The 25,762-nt window shown below is 38.1% G+C and overlaps 1 protein-coding gene and 1 pseudogene across 1 annotated transcript in view; one reads left to right on the top strand and one right to left on the bottom strand.

Annotated features, from left to right (window-relative positions):
* The window catches only part of SYN2 (synapsin II), a 197,844-nt gene that overhangs the window by 94,739 nt on the left and 77,343 nt on the right, over positions 1–25,762 (bottom strand). The gene's annotated exons all lie outside the window — the stretch shown is intronic.
* On the top strand, positions 13,048–13,867 carry LOC119044781 (golgin subfamily A member 7-like; annotated as a pseudogene).

Here is a 25,762-nt window from a genome sequence, read left to right as displayed (position 1 = left end):
ACTTTGTTGGTGGAATTAAAAAAATTATTAATTCAATTTCTTTAATTTTATGAGTCTCTATAGATCTTCCATTTCTTCTAAGTTATTTTAATACTCTGTGTCTTTCTAAGAATGTGCTCATTTTAACTAGGTTATCTAATTTATTGGCATACCAGAGTTCATAGTGTCTTCCTAGAGTCCTTTTCATTTCTTGATTTTAGTATTTAGAGTCTTATTTTTTTCCCCAGTCAGTCTAGCTAAGATTTGTCAATTTTGTCAATCTTTTTGAAGAACCAACTTTGGCTTTATTGATTTCTCTCTACTGTTTTCTATTCTCCATTTCATTTCTTTCCACTCTAATCTTTATTTTTTTCTTTCTGCTTACTTTAGACACGGTATGTCCTTTTTTCTTACTCTTTTAAAGTCAAGGGTTAAGTTATTGATTTTTAAAATAACTTTTTAAAAAAAACTATAGGCATCTACAGCTATAAATTTCCCTTTAAGCATTGCTTGAACCACATCTATTTTGTTATTCTTGCTTTTGTTTCATTTTCTTTTTAAACATGTTTTATTGATTATGCTATTACAGTTGTCCCAATTTTTCCTTTCCCCCCCTCCACCCTGTACCCATATTCCCTCCAGCAATCCCTCGCCCTTAGATCATGTCCATGGGTCATGCATGTAAGTTCCTCAGCTCCACTTCCTATACCATTCTTCACATTCCCATCTACTTTGTATCTACTTTGTATCTTTGTATTTCTAAATCCCTGTGCCTTTTGCCCCATTCTCTCCCTTCACCCTCCCAGCTGATAACTGTCCAAATGATCTCCATACCTATGATTCTGTTTCTGTTCTGCTTATTTACTTAGTTTGTTTTTTAGATTCAATTATTAGTAGTTGCAAATGATATTTTAATATTCATAGTTTTGATTTTCTTCTTTATTGTAATTCCCTTTAGCATTTCATATAATAATGACTTGGTGATGATGAACTCCTTTAGCTTTATCTTGTCTGGGAAGCACTTTATCTGCCCTTCCATTCTAAATGATAGCTTTGCTGGGTAGAGTAATCTAGGTTGTATGTCCTTGCTTTTCATTATTTTGAGTACTTCTTGCCAGTCCCTTGTAGCCTGCAAGGTTTCTTTTGAGAAATCAGCTGATACTCTTACAGGAACTCCATCATAGGTAACAATCTGCTTTTCTCTTGCTGCTTTTAAGAATTTCTCTTTATATTTAGCTTTTGGTGTTTTAATTATTCTGTATCTTGGTGTGGTCTTCTTTGCGTCCATCTTGTTTGGATTCTCTGTGCTTCCTGGACTTGTAGGTCTATTTCCTTCACCAAATTAGGGAAATTTTCTTTCATTATTTTTGTAAATAAGTTTTTGATTTCTTGCTCATTCTTTTCTTCCAGTACCCCTATGATTTGAATGTTGGTACCTTTGAAGTTGTCCAAAGGGTTCCTTACCCTATCCTTGTTTTTTGGTGATTCTTTTTTCTTCTTACTGTTCGGGTTGAATGTTTTACAATTCCTTATGTTCCAAATTGTTGATTTGATTCTAGGCTTCATCCACTCCACTGTTGGTTCCCTGTAAATTTTCCTTTATTTCCCTTAGTGTAACCTTCATTTCTGCCTTGGTCTTCTTAATGCTGTTGAAGTACCCAGTGAGTTTCTTGAGCATCCTAATAATAATCAGTGTTTTGAACTCTGCATCTGGTAGATTGCTTATCTCCATTTTATTTAGTTCTTTTTCTAGAGTTTTATTCTGTTTTTTCACTTGGGCCGTATTTCTTTGTCTCCTCATTTTGGCAGCCCTTCTGTATTTGTTTCTATGTATTAAGAGGAGCTGCTTTGACTTCCTCTCTTAGGAACATGGTCTATTGTAGAAAAGAACACCAGTAAGCTGGAGGAGGTGGAGCCACCTGTGTGAACTAGGTTGATGGAGTCTCCAATACTGTATCACCACTCTGTGGCTCTGTGTACAGGAGGGCTCAGAAAGAGGACAATGTCACCCTGGTCTCTGGATCTGGAGTTGTGTTCAGGAGGAAGCTGTCTCCTGACACTCACTCTATTGCCAGTCACTTCAATTTCTCCCTGTATGCCATTGGTGACATTCCAGCCACTGCCCCAGTGCTAAAGCCCAGGAGTGAATCTATGTTAAGTTCTAAGTCTGCTGTGGGCCCTTCAGGGAAACTCCTGAGAATCCCAGAGTTTCTTCTGCTACCCAAACCCTCACTGGTTTTTAGTCAGAAATTATAAGAACTTATTTTCCTGACAGTGGAATCCTAGGCTGGGTAGTCTGTTGTGGGGCTGAGATCCCTCGCTCCTGAGGTATCCCTCCCGATTTTTATCTACCACATGTGGTTGTTGGACTACCTGTTCCATGTCTCTGCCCCTCCTACCCATCTGTATAAATATGACTTCTTTAATTCCAGGTTGTTGGACTTCCACACAACTTGATTTTCTGAAGATCCTGGGTGATATTTGCTTTGTAGTCTAGTTGTAATTTTTGCTGTGGTTGTGCCAGGCAAGCTGTGTTTACTTACACCTCCATCCTGACCAGAAATCTGTGTTCTTGTTTTAATTAATCTCAAAGTATTTTCTAATTGTCCTTGTGATGTCTCCTTTAATTAACTCATTGTTAAGAATGTATTATTCTAGAGATACAGCTGGAATAGCCAGAGGTTGCCCTGGCTTCAGTTGACCAAGAACCCTGTCCACCTTTCTTCTGTCCTGTGCTGCTATCCTGTTGGACTGCAGGGTTACTCCCCAGGGTCTGTCCTCTGATCCTAGGGGCTCACATACAGCATTCCTAGTTGCCAGGCATGTTGCATTTTAAATCTCTGTAATGGACTCTGTTTGGTTACTCCTTCCTTGCAGTACCTAAAAGGCTAAGAAACTCATGTTTGGGTGGAGGTGTTGTTTCTAACTTCCACATACCTGTGAATGTCTTAAATTTTCTTCTACTATAGACTTCTAATTTCATTGCATTTGGAGAACATACTTTATATGATTTAAATCCTGTAAAATTTACTAAGACTTGCTTTATAGACTAACATATAGTCTATCTTAGAGATTTTCAACCTTTTTCACCTTATGGGACACAAACTAATTACTAAAATTCTACAGTAAACCAAAAAATATAGTTTTTGCTGCTCTGACAAAAACAGGTATGATTTTGATTCATTTAAACCAAATGGCTATTGTTGTATTGGCTATCGTTTTTTTTTACACAACGTGTAGAGGAAAAGAGGTCAGTGCCCCTGACTAAATGGTCAGGTATTGCATGTTTTAAAAATTCTTGTGGCATACCACTGTGCCATAGCACAATGGTTGAAAATCACTGGTCTATCTTGAAAAATGTCCCATACATATTTGGGAGGAATAAACATTCTACTATTGTTGGGTGAAGGGTTCTAGAGATATCTGTTCAGTCTAGTTGATACTGTTGTTCAAGTACTTCATTTCCTTACTGATCTTCTATTTAGATTATATAGTCATTATTTAAAGTGAAGTAATCTGCAATTATTACTGAATTATCAATTTCTCCCTTCAACTTTGTCAGTTGTTGTTCCATTGTATTTTAAGGCTATATATGTATGTGCATAAGTAATTAAAATTGTTACATCTGATTGAAATATTGACATTTTATCAATATATAATAGTCTTTGTCTCTAATAAGAATTTTTGCCTACAGTCTATTTTGTCTCATATTAGTACAACTCTGTAGCTTTCTTTTGGTTACTACTTGCATGGTATATATTTTTCATGCTTTTACTTTTTAACCTATTTGTGATTTTAAATCTAAACTGTATCTCTTGTAGATAGCAAATAGTTGGATATTTTTATTTTTCAATCCTCACTCAAGGATATATTTATTAATTTTTAAGCAAGAGAAAGAATGGACAGAGAGAGAGAGAGGAACTTTGATGTGAAAGGGAGACATCAATCAGTTGCCTCCCATACATGCCTGACCAGGATCAAATCTGCAACCTACATATATGTGCTGACCAGGGATTGAACCTGCAACCTTTCATTGTATGGGATGATATTCCAGCCAACTGAATTACCTGGCAAAGGCTGGATCATATTTTTAAAATTTATTTTGTCAGTCTTCTTTCTAACTGGATATTTACTTTATTAACACATTAAATTTTTTTCAACCAGTTTACATTCAATATTATTTTGTATTAGTTTCAGGTTTATAGCATAGTGGTTAAACAATTACAAACTTTATAAAGTATTCTCCCTGATATTTCAACTACCTACTTGGCACCATACATAGTTACTACAATATTGTTGACTATATTCCCTATGCTTTACTTTATATCCTGGGACTATCTTGTAACTACTAAATTGTACTTTTCAATCCCTTCACCTTTTTCATCCAGTCTCCCAACTCCCTCACCCTACCCCCCCAGCAACCAACAGTCTGTTCTCTGTATCTATGAGTCTGTCCCTGTTTTGTTTGTTCATTTATATTATTCTTTAGATTTCACATATAAATGAAATCATATGGTATTTGACTTTCTCTAACTTATTTTGTTTAGCATAATACCCTCTAGGTCTATTCATGCAGTCAGTCACAATTGGTTAAGATTTCATTCTTTATTATGGCCAGGTAATATTATGTGCTATATATATGTACTACAGCTTTTTCTTCCACTTCTCTATTGATAGGCACTTGGGTTGCTTCCATTTCTTGGCTATTGTAAATACTGCTGCAATGGACACAAGGGTGAACATGTTCTTTTGAATTAGTGTTTTGGGTTTCTTAGGATATATACTCAAAAGCAGAATAACTGAGTCATCAGGCAATACCATTTTAAATTTTTTAAGGAAACTCCACACTGTTTTCCATAGTCACTGTACCAGTCTACACTCCCATCAAGAGTGCAACGGCGTTCCCTTTTCTCCAGATCACTGCCAACATTTATTATTTATTGATAATACCCATTCTGACAGGTGTGAGGTGGTATCTTGTGGCTTTAATTTTCATTTCTCTGATGTTAATTTATTAACACATAATGTAATTACTATTAAGATAGGATATATATTTGTCATTTTCTTACCTGATTTTTTCGCATCTTATGTATTTTTGTCCATTTATTACTCCATTACCTTTTTGGTCTATGCTAAATATGTATTTTCTACTATACCTTTTAATACCATTGTTATTTTTTACTTTAAAAATATAAATAAATTTTTAAAATGCTCTGTCCAGAAAGTATCCAGCCACGTGCTGTGAAAGTCACACATTTATTGAAGAAGATACAAGAAACATTATACATAGAACAAAGATGCCTCAGTCTGTTTCAAAGTAGGCATACTAGGACCTCACACAGTTCTCCCAATCACCATCAGCTGCCCTATCATATTTTGCTGAGTCTCATCAATGATCTGAAACCACTTCCCTTTCAAAGGTGATTTTAGTTTATGGAAAAGCCAGAAGTCACAGGGTGCCAAATCTGGGCTGTAGGATGGCTGAGTCACCTAGGTGATTTGATGTTTCACCAAAAACTCTGCATGAGACATGGTACATGCCTGGGCACATTGTCATGATGAACCTGCCAACCACCAGTTGCCCATAGCTCTGGCCTTCAGAATCACCCAAAGTTTTCATGAAGTATGTTCAAGCTTAACACCAAATTTGATACAGATTTATTGCTCTACTTGCTCAATCATTTTGAATGTGATGGCCACACAGTGCACATGCTCACTCAATGGCATCTACCAACCCCACTGACTAGTACAGTGAAATCACCATTGTTCACACATGTGCATTCCAATCCACTCTCCTTGGCTGCCAGTTTACATTGATGTCAGGCAAACTGTTCTTGTTATATTAACAATGATTGGACTTTTTCTGGACTGTGCGTGTGTATGTGTGTGTGTTAGTGGTTGCCCATCAGGTTACAATTAACCTTTATCTTGTAACAATCTTGTTTATATTAATACCAACTTGATTATAATAATATATAGAAACTGCTCCCATGTAGCTCCATTCTTTCTTCCCATTCCTTTTATGTTCTTATTACAAATAATCTTTTTATACATTATGTGTCCATCAACAAAGATTTATAACTATTGCTAGAAATGAATTCTCTCATTTTTTGTTTATTTGGGAATGTCTTAATTTTACCTTCATTTTTAAAGGGCGATGTTGCTGGATATAGAATTCTTGGTTGACAGTCATTTTCCTTCAGCATTTTGAATGTGTACTCCCATTTCCTTCTGGCTTCCATCATTTCTGATAAAAATAAGCTGTTGATCTTTGTGCATTACTATGTGTGTGTGACCACATGTGTGTACATGTTTTCTATCATTTTGTGGGTATTCTCTACTTAGTGATATATTATCCTCATATTTTCCTTTAATTCCTTACACATGGTTTCCCTTAGTTATTTGAACATGTTTAAAATAGGTAACTAAAGTGTCTGTCTATTAAATGTCCCACAACCAGAGTTTTTCAGGAACAGTTTCTATTGAAGTTTTTTGCCCCTGTGTATGGGCCATATTTTTTATTTGCATGTTTTGCAATTTTTATTTGAAAAGCAGACATTTTAAATAACACAATGTGGCAATCTAAAAATTATAATCCTTCATGTCCCCAAGCTTTGTTGTGGTTTTTTTGTTGTTTATGCTACTGCTGTTTGTTTAGTGACTTTCACGAACAAAGTCTGTATTCTTTATCATATGGGTCCAGCGAAGTCTCTGCTCAGTTAGCTTATTGAGCTCCTAATGATTGAATGAAGGTTTCCTTAAATGCCTGGAACCAATAAATCTACTAGTCTTTGCTAAGGGATCTGTGTGAGTTGGGACAGGAGTTCAATACTCAGTCAGACAGTTTACAGCTCTGTTCTAGCCTGCCCATCCTGCTTGTACTGAGCCTCATATCAGTCAGAAGTGAGATATTAGGGTCTTCTCAGGTCTTTTCTGCACATGCACATAGCCTTGCACAGGTGCCTGGCCTTCTAGATTCCCTGAAATGTGCTAAATTTTTCTGAAGTTGTCTATGGAAATCTCATTCCCCAATTTTTCCTTTAAAGTTCGTACCACCTCAGGCAGCCATAATGTTAACCAACTGCCATTTATGAACTTTTATGAGACATTTCTATATCATTCTCTGAGGTATTTTTACACCTGTCATGTTCACTTCCAAACTATCCTCATACTCCAAATATCTTTCATGTTCTAATTCAAATATCAACTCCTATGTTAGGCCATCTTCACTACATCTATCTGTGAGCCAAATCAATTCCTTCCACATCTTCTCTTATAACTCTTTACATACTTATTATAACTGATATTTTATGTACTCAGTCTTCTTTATTAAACTGTCAATCTTTGAGGACAGGTACTTTATTACCTTTGTATATCTAAAATCTAACAAAGAGAAGGCATGGAGGATAAGTTTTTTTAATTGATTTTTGGTAAAGAAGTCATCACACAACTGGTAGTAAGAACCAATCTCATTAAACCACTGAGTCCTTAGACATAGGCAGAAGCTGATAACAACAAAAGAATTTTATAATACAACTCTCATAGTAGAAGGTCTTATTATTAACAGAATAAATAGAAAACCATGTGCTTTCTTTTTATTTAACTTTAAGAAAATGTGGGGACTTCCGCCAAGATGGAGAAGTAGGTGGAGGGTCCACCTCGCCTCTGTGCACAACCAAATCTAAGAACAACTATTTTTAACAGCAGTCACAACCAAGCCACACGGAAAATCGACAATACGGAGTCCAAAGGACAACTAGATACTCGGCTGGACCGGTACGAGGAGCGAGGCCAGAAGCAGAGCAGGTTAGCAAGAAAAAATTCCCGGGGCGGTGTGCGGGGCGCGCAGGCAACCGAGGGCTGATCGCCAGCGAGCTGGCTGGCGGAGCGCACAGGGAATAGGCGCGGTGGGTCGCTCAGTCGTGCGCATTTACGTGCGGAGAAACCAGTGAGAAGGGAAACCCGCGCGGTGCAGCAGGCTCGCAAAATTAGGATCGGATAAGCAAGCCCGAGGCGTTTGAGTGACTGGATGCGCTGGGCTAGCGGAGAGGAACGCCATCGCTCCCTCTCTGACCCCGCCCCCACACACAGCGTCACAAACCAGCGACCTGGGTCGCCCGTCCTGGTAAACAACTAAGGCTTCCTCCGCTCACTAAACAGCACGAATAAACCAAAAATGGCTCTAGAACAACTCAGAGCCCCAGAACCGATAGACCTAAGTGATGAAGAAATAGCCAGTCTTTCAGATGCACAGTTCAAAACACTGGTTATAAAGATCCTTACAGAACTGGTGGATTTTAGTCACAAATTAGAGAAACATATGGAAGCTAAATTAATTGAAATGAATGCTGATACAAAAGATACCAATAGTGATGGAAAGAAAATTGGGACTCAAATCAAGGGAGAGGACCAGCCAGAAGAAAAAGATGATCAAGCAGAAAGGAATGAAGAAATAAGAATTCAGAAAAATGAGGAGAGGCTTGGGAACCTCCAGGACATCTTTAAACGTTCCAACATCCGAATTATAGGGGTACCAGAAGGGGGAAAGGCACAACCACCAGTTGAAAAATTATTTGAACAAATAATAAACGAGAATTTCCCCAAGATGGCAAAGGAAATAGACTTCCGAGAGATCCAGGAAGCTCGGAGAGTCCCGAGGAAGTTGGACCCGGGAAGGAACACACCAAGGCACATCATAATTACATTAGCCAAGATTAAAATGAAGGAGAGAATCCTAGAAGCAGCAAGAGCTAAGGGGACAGTCACCTACAAAGGAGTTCCCATCAGACTGTCAGCTGATTTCTCAAAAGAGACCTTACAGGCAAGAAGGGGCTGGACAGAGGTATTCCAAGTCATGAAAACCAAAGATCTACAACCAAGATTGCTCTACCCAGCAAAACTTTCATTTAGAATGGAAGGACAGATAAAGTGCTTCTCAGATAAGGTCAAATTCAAGGAGTTCATCATCACCAAGCCCTTACTATATGAAATGTTAAAGGGACTTACCTAAGAAAAAGAAGATAAAAAAGATGAACAGTGAAAGGACAGCAAACTCACAGTTATTAAGAACCACACCTAAAACAAAAGCAAACTAAGAGGATAGCTAGATCAGGAGCAGAACCATAGAAATGAAGATCACAGGGAGGGTTAGCAACAGGGGAGTGGGAGGGGGGGAAGGGGGGAGAAGGTACAGAAAATAAGTAGTATAGACAGTAGATAGAAAATAGATAGGGGGGAGGGTAAGAATAGTAGGGGAAATACAGAATCTAAAGAATTTGAGACACATGTTCATGAACTAAAGGGGGAAATGGTGGGGGAGGGGTATGCAGGGTGGAGGGGAAGGGAGGGGGGAATAGAGCAAATGTAATGGCATAATCAATAAAAAATAAATTAAAAAAAAAAAGAAAATGTCATTTGGAATCATATTAGTGAGAATGTCCTTCTGAAACTCTGGACTGGTTCTCCATACACCTGGATTCTCTTCCAAGCCACCCCATGACCTGCCATAGTATTCTGAAGGACCCAATTATAATCTATCCTTTAATATGAAAGTGATTAATTTTGCCTTTAACTGATACATGGCCTATTAAATTTAATTTTTTAAGAGATCTCTGTCCTTGCTGTATGCAGATATAATTACAGGAAGGTAAGGCTGAAAGCAGGAAGACTAGTTAGGAAACTGCTTCAAGAATCTAGGTGAAAATTGATAGTAACCTACACCAGAAAGAAATAGGATTTGAGAAATTATGGAAGTAGAACAGATTTAATTTGATGTTAGACTAAATGTAAAGAATGAGAAAAAGGCAGTGAAAAGTGACCCCAAAGTTCTAGCTTGGTGGGTTGGATGTTGGTACTATTTATTAAGATGGAAAAAAAGTGTTGAGGAAAAGGCTGGTTTAAAGGGGAAAAAAAATTCAAGAGTTCAGCTTTGGATATATACAGGGTGAGGCAAAGACAGGTTTACAATTATTGTATGAAAAATAATATAATAAGCGCTGGTCATTGTGGCTCAGTTGGTTGGAGTGCCATCCCATACACCAAACGGTTGTGGGTTCAATCCCTAGTGGGTATATACCTAGGTTGCAGGTTCAATCCCAGGTCGGGATACATATAAAAGGCAACCAAATCATGTTTCTCTCTGATATTGATGGTTAGTTTTCCCTCTCTCTCTCCCTCCCTTACTCTCACTCTTAAATCAATAAACATATTTTTAAATGTTTTAAAGAAAATAATATAATTAATAAATAAAAATACAAGAATAAACTGTGTTTCATGTAATCACAACTGTAAACCTACTTTTGCCCCATCCTGTATGTAAGACATGTAAGTAGAAATGACATGCAAATAACTGAAATTCATAGGAGGGTTTTACTGGAAATAAAAAATTTTAAGTTATAAGATCAAGATGGTATGAAATCACCTAAATAAAGAATTTACAGAAAGCAGAGATTAGGGCTCAGTTCTTAAACATGAAGAACCCCAACATTTAGGGATTCGGTAGAAGGAAAATAACTACAAAAGGGTACTAAAAAGGAGTAGCCACAAAAAAAAAAAAATAGAACAGCCACTTTCCTCCAGTGGAGCCATGAGTCTGGACCAAATATGTGTTGGTACCATGCACTGGGCACCTAAACACAGTTGGACTTCTTAATTTTCTTCCATGAGAAAAAGAGCAAGCTATTAGGTGATGAAGTATAACACAGGATGTCTCCACAAAGAAAATCTGTGAGCCATGTAGTGAATTAGAGCAATGAATTCTCTATGTCTCAATGAATGAAATAACTGAGCCCCTCTAAAAGGGTTTTATGTGGAAACAACTGTTGCATATAAAGAACATTTTTCTCCAATTAGTGACGAGATCCTCAACTATAGGAAATCATGGACTGCTGGCCATGACTATAGAGAAACCTGGGCCAGAATCGTGATTGCTGAATTCTGAAAATCAGGACTTTGGTTAAGCATATAAATTTGATGAATGCCTTTTTTTTGCAGTTTATATATGTAAAAAGTGTATACATTTAATTTTGCTATGAAATATGATCAGTAATAATACACATTAAATATTTCCTTAAGGAAAAGTAAAAAAAATTAAAAAGCAGCCACTGAAGTAGGAGAAAGAAAGAAGGAATAGTTAGCTGTTCTGAATGCTGCTCAAGGAGCAGATTCAATGAGGATAGATGCCCACTGAATTTGTTGAAAAGAGCCATTTCAATGCAGTTGAGTAGATAATGCAGAAGACCGACTGTACTCAGTTGAAGAATAAATGGAAGGCAAGAAAGAAAAGACATCCTATGTAGAAAATAATTTCTTGAAATGTTTTTGTCCCTTACCTTCATTGACACTCTCCTGGTCTTCTGACCTGTGTGGATTCTTTTTTTCCAGTCATTTTTGTTAGGTTATCATCTACTCACTTTTAAATGTTGGAATTCTTCAGACATTAAGTCATTTAACGCTATGCTTTCTCTCTTTTACATATGAACTTTAGTCATCACATGTAGCTATATCTTTTGCTCAGATTTCTCCTCTAAGCTCTAGACTTGTATATTCTATTGCCAATTCAACATATCAAACATCATTAAACTTAACGTTCTCTTTCCACAACTGTTTTCCTCCCAGTATTCCAGATTCTCTATAAATTATGTCATCTTCTCAGTTGTTCAAGATAGATACCTGGAAGTCAGGCTTTACTTTTTTCCCCTCCTGTTCTGTACCACAACCAATCCAATAGCAAGTCATGTCCATTCTACTTACAAATATGTCTCATTTGTAGACTGTCTATGGGCCAAGCAACCAAAGGCTCCTTATCTGCATTATCTTTCTCATTAAGGTTCAAAAGTACCCAGTAGGGTAGACATCATCCCCATCTGGAAACTGAAGCTCAGAGAGGGTAAGCAACACAAAAAGTAAATGGCAGAGAGGGAGGGATTTAACACTAAATATGCCTGCCTCCACACTGACTCTGACCAAACCTCTTTGAGGCCAAGTCTCCTCAGGAGTACAATAAAATGGACCTAGTATTTCTATTTAGGCTGCTGTGAAATTTTAAAAATAAACTGTAAGGTACATATCCCTAGTACAAGGTATAAATATACCCCTAGCACAAGGTATAAATTCAATAAATGTTAAGTCCCTTAAACTCAAATAATTTGAGGAGACAAAATGAACCAACACAAAACAATAATATAATAAGATGGTAGAAAACTAAGTAATAAATTATATAGTAAAGCTTCTTTAATAGAATTTCAGAGAAAGAAGAAAGGGCAGTTGGTGAATGGGGATGGGAGTGGGATTTTGAAAATATTTAATAAGGGTATCTACAAAGAGGTGGCAGGCACTCAGAAAAAGATACTGATGTGGAAAGGAGGATAACGTGCTCAAGGCCAGTGATTATAACAACCTGACTTCAGTGAAAGGTGCTTATTTTTTTCCCCACGTTAAAATATTTTTTACTATGAAGCCTCCTTGTTATGGTTTAAGTTCCCATTAGAACAAAGGAAAATTTGAGCCCATCATTAAGACCACATGTCCTGGCAGGCAAAACCATCAATTAAAATGTCTACCCACCTTCCCAAAGAAGAGAAACAAGCCCCAGACTCTGACCCACAGGAAATAAAAATAACTCAGATGCTGGGGTGTGCTTTGAGAATAATTATCACACTGTCAAGTTGGTCTAATGACATCGATCACCTTTTCCTAGCTTGCAGCTCTCGGTTGCAGCTGCTAAGACTGACAAATATCACCATTTCTATGTGCTAAATTTCCTTTGATAAAAACCCATGGAGACCATCAATACTAACTGCTCACTACGTTTGGGGTTTGAATGAGGTTTTTATTCTCCAGGACCTGTTCAATAAACCAATTTGGTTTACAGGACAAAGAAATGTGATACATAACGTGCTCCATCTTTCAGAATAGCTTCTAGACAGTGGCATCATAGAATATTAGATGTGGAAAAAAACTTAAGGATTATTTTAATCTACTTCAGTAATGAGGACACAGAAGTCCAAAGGGGGGAATTGATAAGTTCAAGGTCAAAGGGATTGTGGCAGAAGAGGAAGAGATATGAGGATGACCAATAGGCCCTGGAGGAGGAATCACATAGAGCCTCTGGTAAGAACAGTAATGAAAAGAGAGGGAAAAGAAAAAAATATTATAGAGCTACTCTCAGAGCTCTAATGGCTCTTTTGGTACTGATCAAGAAACCTAAGAGATTATTCCAAATTCACCTCAAAGTTCGGTCCAATATTCCCTTTTCCCATATGCTAAATGTTCCATGTGGTCAACCAATAAACATTTATTGCGCACCAACTGTGTAAAACATTTTCAAACATCGTAGGGGGTACAACACAATAATAAATAGAATATAGTCCCTTCCCCCAAAAAGCCTACAGACTGGCTGAGGACATAATAAATAATACATGAGGGTGCAGTGCAACAGCAACTGGAGGGAGGAGGAGGTAGAGTAGCCAGTCTTGTCCTCACCATCAGCCACAGCAGGTGTCTGTGTTCAGCAAGATATTCATTCAGCAAGACTACAGCAGTGGCTCATGCTGGCAGTTCCAGACCAAGTTCCTGTGGAGCTGGAGAATTGGCTTGAAGGGCAGAAGTTTGAAAAAACAGTTCAAACTCTAAGTAACCTTTATACAGAAGTGCAGAAGCACAGGGGTCAATCACGTCTTCAGGGTCAATCATATCTTGAAGGTTGTTTAGCTTGTTTAACAGCATGTACCATCTTCTTATGCATGGAAACTCATGAGAAGGCTCTGAAGAAAGTCTCCAAACACATTCAAGAGAAAATAACAAGACATATGCTCCCCAAAACCTTCTCCTGACAGATCCTATCGAAAGAGGACTTGAGTTATTAACATTTCTAAAGACAGAGGCATAAAGAGTAGAAGATAAACCATGGAATTACAGATTCCAGCTCCAGATCTATCTACCCACTGGCCAATCACAGAATGTTCCCTGCCTCTTCTCCAGAGCATCATTCCTTTAAAACTGCTTCCAGAGCTACAGTGCCACTTACTCCATGCATCGTATCTGTTACCATAACATCTACCACTTAAAATATGTACTTTCATCTGCATTTTTATGTTTGCCTAGAATAATCAATCTCCTATTCACCCCCACTGGAGTACCTTGTTTATCTGGAGAAGTTTTACTCAACTTTTAAAGCCACTCAGATATGATTCCTCCAGATGGAATTATTTACTTGTTCCTCTGTGTTCCCCACACTTCTCTATCTCTGCAAGCCTCTCGCTTATTACGATTAATTGCTCTCATATCTGTAGTTCCTACTAAAATGAGCTCTTAGAAAATAGTGATTGTGTCTTAGCTACCTCTTAAAGAAAGAGCACACAGTTTTTTCTATATTTGGATCTAGACCCTAATTTATTTAGAAATTGTGTTTCAAAACAGTGAGGAAAGCTGCATTTAATAATGAGGAAGTTCATTTTTTTTCATTATTTCCTCATAGGTGACCCAAGAAGTTCAAATTACAAGAAGCCTCTGACATGATATTAGACATATAAAGATGGTCTACTTGAAGGGAAAAACCCACCTTTAAAAGGTGATTTTCTTTGGCAAAAAAGATTGCTGATCTTTAACTTGTCTTAATTACCCATTAAGGTGACATCTCCCTTTATTGATAGTTAATACTCATTGTGTGTAATTATTTTGTGACTTGGCCAAAGGAGTTCTGAAGCTGTAATCCAGAAGTTTTTTTTTTTTTAATCAGAAGGCTCAGTGTTCCTTTTGCTATACCACACCTGACTCACAACCTCCAAGTAAGACTTTAAAGTACATACTTGTATAGGCTGCTGCCTTATATTTATTTGACAGTCAAAACCTTTATGCCAATCAACAGCGAAAAAAGATGTTGAGAAAGGGGCAAGATACAGAGGCTAGACCACACTGTTAAGGATGCAGTAAGTCTTAAGGTTTTCTTACTTTTGCAGAAGTGAATGCGTAGCATAAATAATACCCATAACTCAATGTAAATACAAAAACAAATAATTTCCCCCAAATTAAGTACAAAGTAAGAGCCCTATGACAAATCAAAAGACCTGGCTTCAAGTACCAGCTCTTCTGCTTGCCCTGGAAGTGATCTCAAATAAGTTACCTTCCCCGTCTAGTCACCTTTCCTTATTTTAAAGTAGGGATGATATCACTTGAGCTATGAGTATCAAAAGAGACCTTAAATATGAAACTCTCTGACAGAAATAAAGTTCTTCCACAACAAGAAGGCAGAAAAAGGAAAAGGCATTTATTAAGAATTTATTGCCCTGGCTGGTGTGGCTCAGTGGATCGAGTGCCAGCCTGCGAACCAAAAGATCACCAGTGGGACACATAACTAGGTTGCAGGCCAGGTCCCCAGTTGGGGATGTGCAAGAGGCAACTTGTCGATGTTTCTCTCCCTCTCTTTCTCCCTCCCTTCCCCTGTCTAAAAATAAATTAAATATTTTTTAAAAGATTTTGTGTGCCAAATGCTATGCTCCATACACACACATATGCATTTATACACACACACACACACACACACACACACACACACACACACACACATACAATCATCTGTCCAGAAGGTATCCAGCCATGTAATATGAAAAATAGGAACATTTACTAAAGATATACAATTCAAGAAATATTGTACATAGGACAATGATGTCAAAGTAGTCACCTTGGGACCTTATACAGTTCTCCCAATCACCATCAGCTCTCCCACTGTGTTTTCCTGAATCTCATCAACCGTCTGAAATCTCTTCCCTTTCAAAGGTGATTTTAGTTTAGGGAAAAGCTAGAAACTGCAGGGCACCAAATCTGGGCTGTAGGGGAGTCTGAGTCACCTGGGTGACTTACTGTTTCACAAAAAAACTGCATGAGACATGATGCATGAGTGACTGTGTTGTTGTAATGAAGCTGCCCTTCACCAGTTGCCCATAGCTTCATTCAGCCTTCTGAATCATCCGAATAGTTTCCATGGAAGAATGTTCAAGCTTATCACAAAATTTGATGAAGACTCATTGCTCTACTTACTCGGTCATTTTCAATGTGATAGCCACATAATACACCTGCTCACTCAATGGTATCTCCTCCCCCCACTGACTAGTACAGTGAAATTGTCATTGTTCACACATGCACATTCCAGTCCACTCCCCCTGGCTGCCAGGTTACACTGATGTCACACAAACCATTCTCATTATATTAACAATGGTTGGACGTTTTCCAGATAGACCTCATATATTTAATTTTCACAATGATCTGAAATAGGCTAGGCATCATTTCTGATGAAGCCATGAATGTTCAGAAGTATTAGATATATTGCCAAGGCTTCATAACTCATCAGTAGAACTCAAGTTAAACTTTAGTTTTGCTTTTTTCATAGCAGTAGATATCCACTCCAAATCCCAGTCCTTTTCCTGTTACATCATGTTGCCTCTCAAAAGACTAATACTCATACCTCCTCTCCCTACCTCCATAGTTGAAATAATCAAATTTGGCCATACAGTTCATAGCAAACATTTTGGGAAACATTAATATTAAAAGCTATCACTCACTATAAACTGTCAAGATATTTCTTTCTTTTTTTAAATTTTTATTTTATTGATTATGCCATTAAAGTTATTCTATTCCCCCCTTCATTCCCCTCCACCCTGCACACACCCTCCCCCACCATTCCCCCCTTTAGTTTATGACCACATGTCTCAAGTTCTTTAGGTTCCATATTTCCCATACTATTCTTGCCCTCCCCCCTATCTATTTTCTACCTACCATCTATGCTACTTATTTTCTGTACCTTCTCCCCCCTTCTCCTTTTCCCACTCCCCTGTTGCTAACCCTCCATGTGATCTTCATTTCTATGGTTCTGCTCCTGATCTAGCTGTCCTTTTAGTTTGCTTTTGTTTTAGATGTGGTTCTTTATAACTGTGAGTTTGCTGTCCTTTCACTGTTCATCTTTTTTATCTTCTTTTTCTTAGGTAAGTCCCTTTAACATTTCATATAATAAGGGCTTGGTGATGATGAACTCCTTGAATTTGATCTTATCTGAGAAGCACTTTATCTGTCCTTCCATTCTAAATGAAAACTTTGCTGGATAGAGCAATCTTGGTTGTAGGTCTTTGGTTTTCATGACTTGGAATACCTCTTTCCAGCCCCTTCTTGCCTGTAAGGTCTCTTTTGAGAAATCCACTGACAGTCTGATGGGAACTCCTTTGTAAGTAACTGTCCCCTTAGCTCCTGCTGCTTCTAGGATTCTCTCCTTCATTTGAATCTTGGCTAATGTAATGATGATGTGCCTTGGTGTGTTCCTTCTTGGGTCCAACTTCTTTGGGACTCTCTGAGCTTCCTGGATTTCCTGGAAGTCTATTTCCTTTGCCAGATTGGGGAAGTTCTCCTTTATTATTTGTTCAAATAAGTTTTCCACTGGTGGCTGTTCCTTTCCCCCTTCTGGTACCCCTATAATTCAGATGTTGGAGCGTTTAAAGATGTCCTGAAGGTTCCTAAGCCTCTCCTCATTTTTTTGAATTCTTGTTTTTTCATATTTTCCTGTTTGGTCATTTTTTCCTTCCTTCTGGTTCACTCCCTTGATTTGAGACCCAGTTTCCTTTCCATTATTATTGGTTTCCTGTGCAATTCCCTTCATTTCAATTAGTTTAGACTTCATATGTTCCTCTAATTTGTGACTAAAATCAACCAGTTCTGTGAGCATCCTGATCAGCAGTGTTTTGAACTGTGCATTTGAAAGTTTTGCTATTTCTTTGTCGCTTAGAGTTATGGGCTCTGGGGCTTTGAGATCTTCTTGAGGCATTTTTGGTCTGTTCGTGCCTGTTAAGTATGAGGAGCTGAGCCTTAGGGGCGGGGTGGGGTGGGGCCTCCAGGGCAGGGTGGCTGGTTTGTGACGCTATATGTGGGGGCGGGGTCAGAGCCGAGAAATGGCCACGTCTCTGCTGCCTCTTGTCACTGGGACCCGCTCAGTCCTGTCTCACTGCTCACTCCCTCGCCAGTCTATCTGCACAGGAACGTGCCACCACAGTCCACCTACCACCCTTCGCCCTCGCCGGATCCTCTGGTCGCTCACTGGGTCGCTCACTGGGTCCACCCGTTACAACCCCACACCTGGGATCCTCACACCTGAGTCCATCTGATCAAGTTTTCCTGTGCAACCCTGCTCCCCCAGCTGCTGGTTTCGCCCCTCTTACCAGTCAGGCTGAAGCATTCATTGTTATCAGACTTCCCGATAAATTCAATTTTCTGTGTTCTGGCTGTGTTTTCTGTTGCTAATATTTTGTTGTCTCTAAACTTGGTTGTGTGAGAAAGCATGGCGTATCCACCTATGCCTCCATCTTGGCAGAAGTACCTCAAGATATTTCTGAGAGAGCAAAGTTGTCATCCCCTAGCTCCATGCTTTTCAAATTAATTTATTAAAAATTACATATCTCCACAGAATGTGCATAGAGATTCTTCCTGCCAAACAAATTTTACACAGTGACTTTTTGGGAGAAAAAGTGGGTGTTCCTAAAATAAATCCTGTTTCTGAATATCCTACTTATAATAAATTCAATATAAAAATATAAACTTAAATGAAAGTCCTCTTCAATGTCTTCTCTGAAAATAAACTTTATTAATACTATAAGTCAGTTTAATGTTTCTTATTATTAATACAGACTTAACCCTTCAACTACCAAGATTACAAGGGGAAGAGAAAGAAAGTTAAGTTTTCAATTTTCTTTTCCCTAAAATAATTTAAAACACAATGTTGACATCAAACACACAAAAAATATATAATGGAAGGGAATTTTCAAAATATACATAGGTTTGTCTTAACATAAAATTTAAATATATCTATCATTCAACTTGAAGTAAACTTCCTTGTGCTATGTTGTTCTGTTCTTCCACAAGACTTTGAGGTTCATCTTTCTCTGTCATTTGGGATACTTGTGAAGGGAAAGATAGAAAAGCACTACCTAACTAGTCTGTCAGTGGTACAATCAGATAAAACACTGTGACTTCAATTCAGCCACAATACAACAGGAAATAAAGCTGCATTATCAGGCTCTCAGACAGAAACATTCTGCTATTTGTTGTCATCCCAATGACTTTCTGTCCAGGGGCCTATAGCTCCATTTCTTTCTGAATTGCTTACTCTCAGTTACTAAAACTTGAAAGATGGTTCAACCCTCTCATTTTATAGCTAAAGATTTTGATGCACAGAAAAATAAACCCAGTACTCAAGGTCTTATTGGCAAAAACCTGGCAAAGCAAGAACCTAAGTCTTCTGACTCTCAATTCCGTATTCTTCCTACTCCAGGGTGCCATCTCTCTTTGGGGGCAGCTCTAAATTACACAAACTTAGTGTTTCTATAGGTATATCTCATTTTATTGTGTTTTACTACAGTTATTGCATTTTTTACCAATTGAAGCTTTGCAGTAACCCTGTGTTCAGCAACTCTATTCGTGTTGTTTTTCCAACTGCATTTGTTCAACTTTGTTATCTGTGTCACATTTTTGTAAATATCACAATATATCAAGCTTTTTAAATACTACTATATTTGTTGTAGTGATCTATGACCAATGATATTTGATACTACTATTGTAATTATTTTGGGGTGCCATGAACCATGCCCATTCAGGATAGCAAATTTAACAAATACTGTATGTGCTGACTGCTACATATTAGCCATTCCTCCGTCTTTAGCCTCCCTATTCCCTGAGACAGAACAATATTAAAATTAAGCCAATTAAAAACCCTACAATGGCCTGTAAGTGTTCAAGTGAGTCACCTGTTTCTCACTTTAAATCAAAAGCTAGAAATTATTAACTTTAATGTGGAAGCCAAGATAGGCCAAAAGCCAGTTCTCTTGTGCTGAACAGTTAGTCAATTTCTAAATGCAAATGAAAAGTTCTATTCCAGTGAACACATGATAAAAGAAAAAGTGAAACAGCTTTATTGCTGATATAGAGAAAGTTTTAGTGATCTGGACAGATGATCAAACCAGCCACAACATTCCCTTAAGCTAAAGTCTAATCCAGAAAAAGGCCCTCATTCCCACCTATTTATTAAGACAAGTGAAGAAGCTGTAGAAGAAAAGTTTGAAGGTTAGCAGAGGTTGGTTCATGAGATTTAATGAAAGCTATCTCCATAACATAAAAGTGCAAAGTAAAGCAGCCATTGCTGACACAGAACCTGCAATGTTGTCCAGAAGATCTAGCTAAGATAATTAATGAAGGTGACTACACCAGACAACAGATTGTCAATGTAGACAAAATAGCCTTATATTGGAAGATGCCGTCTTTTGACTTTCATAGTGGTACAGGAGAAGTCAATGTCTAGCTTCAAAGCTTCAAAGAGCTAATGCAGCTGGTTACTTTAAGTTGAGGTCAATGCTTATTTACCACTCCAACAAATCCCAGCACCCTTAATCATGCTAAATCTATTCTGCCTATCCTCCATAAATGACACAGCAAACAACAATGCCTGGATGGCAGCACATCTGTTTACAACATAGTTTCAAAATATTTTAAGCACACTGTTGAGACCTACTACTCAGAAACAAAAGATTCTTGGCAAAACATTTTTGCTCATTGACAATATATCTGGTCACCCAAGATCTCTGATGGAGATGTACAAAGAGATTAATATTTTCATATCTGTTAATGCAACATTTATATGCAGCCCATGGATCAGTAGTAATTCTACTTTCAACTCCTATTATTTAAGAAATAAATTTCAGGACGACTTCCGCCAAGATGGAGGTGTAGGTGGAAGCACTGTGCCTTCTCACACAACCAAGTTTAAAAACAACAAAGTTTTAGCAACAAAAACGCAGCCAAACCATAGAAAACTGAACTACACGGAAGTCTGACAACAACAAACCCTTCAGCCAAACCGGTAAGAGGGGCAGAGCCAGCAGCAGAGTGGGGTCGAGCAGGAAAGATCCACCAGACTGACCGGGGCGCGCGACCCAGGTGGGCCAGCAGCCCTGGGAAGATCCGGGATGTGGAGTGACAGGCGGACCCACTGAGGGTGCAAGGCGGTGGACCCATTGAGGGTGGACCGTGGTCACACATTCACGCACAGATAAACTGGTGAAGGAGCTAGCGGTGGTGAGGTGGACCACAAAGACCCCAGCAGCGGGAACCACCATTGTCCCCCTCTGACCCTGCCCCCACATACAGCACCACAAACCAGTGACCTGGGTGGCCCCGCCCTGGTGAACGACTAAGGCTCTGCTCCTCATACCTAACAGGCACAAACAGATCGAAACATGGCTCAAGAACAACTCAGAGCCCCAGAGCCCATAAATCTAAGTGCTGAAGAAATAGCCAAACTTTCAGATGCACAGTTCAAAACACTGCTGATCAGGATGCTCACAGAACTGGTTGATTTTAGTCACAAATTAGAGGAACATATGGAAGCTAAATTAATTGAAATGAAGGGAAATGCACAGGAAACCAATAATAATGGAAAGGAAACTGGGACTCAAATCAAGGGAGTGAACCAGAAGGAAGGAAAAAATGACCAAACAGGAAAATATGAAAAAACAAGAATTCAAAAAAATGAGGAGAGGCTTAGGAATCTCCAGGACATCTTTAAATGTTCCAACACCCAAATTATAGGGGTACCAGAAGGGGAAGAGGAACAGCCACCAGTGGAAAACTTATTTGAACAAATAATAAAGGAGAACTTCCCCAATCTGGCAAAGGAAATAGACTTCCAGGAAATCCAGGAAGCTCAGAGAGTCCCAAAGAAGTTGGACCCAAGAAGGAACACACCAAGGCACATCATCATTACATTAGCCAAGATTCAAATGAAGGAGAGAATCCTAGAAGCAGCAGGAGCTAAGGGGACAGTTACCTACAAAGGAGTTCCCATCAGACTGTCAGTGGATTTCTCAAAAGAGACCTTACAGGCAAGAAGGGGCTGGACAGAGGTATTCCAAGTCATGAAAACCAAAGACCTACAACCAAGATTGCTCTATCCAGCAAAGTTTTCATTTAGAATGGAAGGACAGATAAAGTGCTTCTCAGATAAGATCAAATTCAAGGAGTTCATCATCACCAAGCCCTTATTATATGAAATGTTAAAGGGACTTACCTAAGAAAAAGAAGATAAAAAAGATGAACAGTGAAAGGACAGCAAACTCACAGTTATAAAGAACCACATCTAAAACAAAAGCAAACTAAAAGGACAGCTAGATCAGGAGCAGAATCATAGAAATAAGATCTCATGGAGGGTTAGCAACAGGGGAGTGGGAGGAGAAGGGGGGAGAAGGTACAGAAAATAAGTAGCATAGATGGTAGGTAGAAAATAGATAGGGGGGAGGGCAAGAATAGTATGGGAAATATGGAACCTAAAGAACTTGAGACATGTGGTCATAAACTAAAGGGGGGAATGGTGGGGGAGGGTGTGTGCAGGGTGGAGAGGAATGAAGGGGGGAAATAGGACAACTGTAATGGCATAATTAATAAAATATATTAAAAAACATTAAAAAATAAAATAAAAATAAAAACTTGATATGAAGGCTTGAATAAAGAAAAGAAATTTCCTAAGGCTATATCTACTATAGAGATAATTCTTCTGATGGATCTGAGAAAATTAAATTAAAAGCCTTCTGAGCCCTGGCTGGGTAGTTCAGCTGGCTGAAGCATTGTCCTGATAGGCCAAGGCTGCAGGTTTGATCCCCAGTCAGGGCACATATAAAAATCAACCCATAAATAAATAAAACAACAAATTGGTTTTACTCTCTCTCCCCTTCCTCTCTCCCTCTATAAAATCAATTTTTTTTTAATTTATAAACCTTCTGGAAAGGATTCACCATTCTAGATGTCATTAAGAACATTAGTTATTCATGGGAAAGGAGTCAAAATAGCAACATTAGCAGGAGTTTAGAAGTTCATTCGAACCCTCATGGAGAATTTGAGCAATTCAAGATTTCATTGGAAGAAGTAACTGTGAATATGGTAGATATAGCAAGAGAACCAGAATTAGAAGTGGACCCTGAAGATGTGAATGAATGCTGCAATCTCATGATAAAACTTTAATAGTTGCAAAATTACTTCTTATGAATGAACAAGAAAAAATGGTTTCAGATGGAATCTATTCCTGGTGAAGATGATGTGAAGAATGCTGAAATGAAAACAAAAAATTTAGAATGTTAATAAAATTAGTGATAAAGCAGCAGAGTTGTTTAAGAGGACTGACTCCAATTTTGAAAGACATTCTACTGGGGGTAGAATGCTACCAAACTGCACTGCATGCTATAGAGAAATCATTCATGAAGAGAAGAGTCAATCAATGCAGAAAACTTGTCTTATTTTAAGAAACTACCACAGCCATCCCAACCTTCAGCAACCAAAACCCTGAACAGTCATCAGCCATGAACATCAAAGCAAGACCTTCCACCAGCAAAAAGATCACAGCTTGTTGAAGGCTCAAATAAGGGTTAGCATTTTTTAGCAATAAAGTATGTATTTTTTCCTTTTTATAGAATTTATTGGGGTGACAGAGGTTAACAAAATTATACAAGTTTAAGGTGTGGAATTCTGCAACATATCATCTATACACTGCATTGTGTGTTCACCACACCTAAGTCAAATCTCTCTCCATCACCATTTATCCCCCCATACCCTGCTTTATCTCCTCTCACCCCTATCCCCACACCCCAGCAATCACCACACTGTTGTCCACATCCATGAGTTTTTCTTTTCTTTTTTGCTCAGTCCCTCCTGTCAGAAAGCAGAAAACTGTCGGCCTGCTTCCTATGAGTCTGTCTCTATTTTGTTAGTTTGATTTTGTTCATTAGATTCCACACGAGAGAAATCAAATGGTACTTGTCTTTCTCTGGCTTATTTCACTTGGCATAATAATCTCCAGATCTGACTGGTAGGGCTCAATGGCTTGAGTGCCAGCCTATGAACTGAAAAGTCCCTGATTCAATTCCCAATCAGGCCACATGTCTGGGTTGTGGGCCAGGTCCCCAATTGGGGGCATGCAAGAGGCAATGGGTTTATATTTCTCTCACACATTGGTGTTTCTCTCCCTCTCTTCCCCTGTCTCTAAAAAATAAGTAAAATTTTTAAAAATCACTCCATGTCCACTCATGCTGTTGTAAATAGTAAAATGTCCTTTTTTACAGCTGAGTAGTATTCTATTGTGCAAACATACCACAGCTTTTTTACCCGCTCATCTACTGCCGGACGCTTGGTCTGCTGATTCCAAATCCTGGCTTTTGTAAATAATACTGCAATGAACATAGGGGTACATATATTCCTTTGAATCTGTGGTTTGGGTTTCTTCAGATAATCTCCCAGATGTGGAAACAAGGGTCATAAGGCAGTTCCATTTAAAAATTTTTTTAGGTACCTTCATACTGTTTTCTACACTGGTTGTACCAATCTGCATTCCTACCAACTGTACACGAGGTATCCCTTTTTTTCCGCATCCTTGCCAACACTTGTTTGTTGATTAATTGATGATAGCCATTCTGACTGGTGTGAGATGATATCTCATTGTGGTTTTAATTTGCATTTCTCTGATAACTGGTGATATTGAGCATCTTTTCATATGTCTCTTGACCATCTATATGTCCTCTTTAAAGAAGTATCTACTCAGGTCCTTTGTCCATTTTATAACTATATCGTTGTCTTGGGAGGAGGTGTTGAATTGTATAAGTTCTTTATAAATTCTAGATACTAACTTCTCATCAGATGTATCGACAAATATGTTCACCCATTCAGTGGGTTGTCTTTTCATTAAAAAAAATTAACTATTGATTTGAGAGAGAGAGAGAAAAAAAAACCACCAATTTTGTTGTTCCTCTTATTCATGCATTCATTGGTTGATTCTTGTATGTGTCCTGACCAGGAATCAAATCCACAACCTTGGCATATTGGGACAATGCTCTAATCAACTGAGCTACCGAGCCAGGGTTTCATCATGTTGATGTTTCCTTTTCTGTGCAAACCCTTTTTGGTTTGATATGGTCCCATTTGGTTTTTTCTTTTGTTTCCCTTGCATGAAAAGACATATCAGAAAAAATATTGCTATAAGAAATGTTTGACATTTTGCTGCCTGTTTTCTTTGAGGATTTTTATGATTTCAAGTCTAACATTTAAGTCATTACCAAACTTTATTATTGTGTACAGTGTAAGAAGGTGATCTAGTTTCAATTTTGCACATATCTATGCAATTTTCCCAACACCACTTATTGAACATACTATTTTTACCCATTGTATGTTTTTGCCTCCTTTGTCAAATATTAATTGACCATAAAGGCATGGGTTTATTTCTGAGCTCTCTATTTTGTTCCATTGATCTATAACTTGATTGTTATGCCATTACTATGCTGTATTGATTAATATGGCTTTATACTATAATTTGATATCAGATAGCATGATTCCTCCAACTTTGTACTTCTTTCTCAAGATCACTGTTGCTATTCAGGCTCTTTTGTGGTTTCACATAAATTTTTGAAATATTTGTTCTAGTTCTGTGAAATATGCCATAGATATCTTGATATAAATTGTGTTGAGTCAACTGATTGCTTTGGGTAGTATGAACATTTTAATGATGATAATTTTTCCTCTCCATGAACTTGGAATATGCTTCCACTCACTTGTATTTTCTTCTATTTTTCTTTAGTATCATATGATTTTCCAAGTACAGGTCTTTTATATACTTGGTTAAATTTATTCCTGGGTATTTTATGCTTTTTGAATTAATTGTAAATGAGACTGTTTTCTTAATTTCCCTTTCTGATAGTTCATTATTGTTGTATAAAATGCA

This window comes from Artibeus jamaicensis, unplaced genomic scaffold (genome assembly GCF_021234435.1).
Source record: "Artibeus jamaicensis isolate MK-2021 breed Jamaican fruit bat unplaced genomic scaffold, CSHL_Jam_final contig_519, whole genome shotgun sequence".
Lineage (NCBI taxonomy): Eukaryota > Metazoa > Chordata > Mammalia > Chiroptera > Phyllostomidae > Artibeus > Artibeus jamaicensis.
This window is presented reverse-complemented; position numbering and strand designations above follow the sequence as displayed.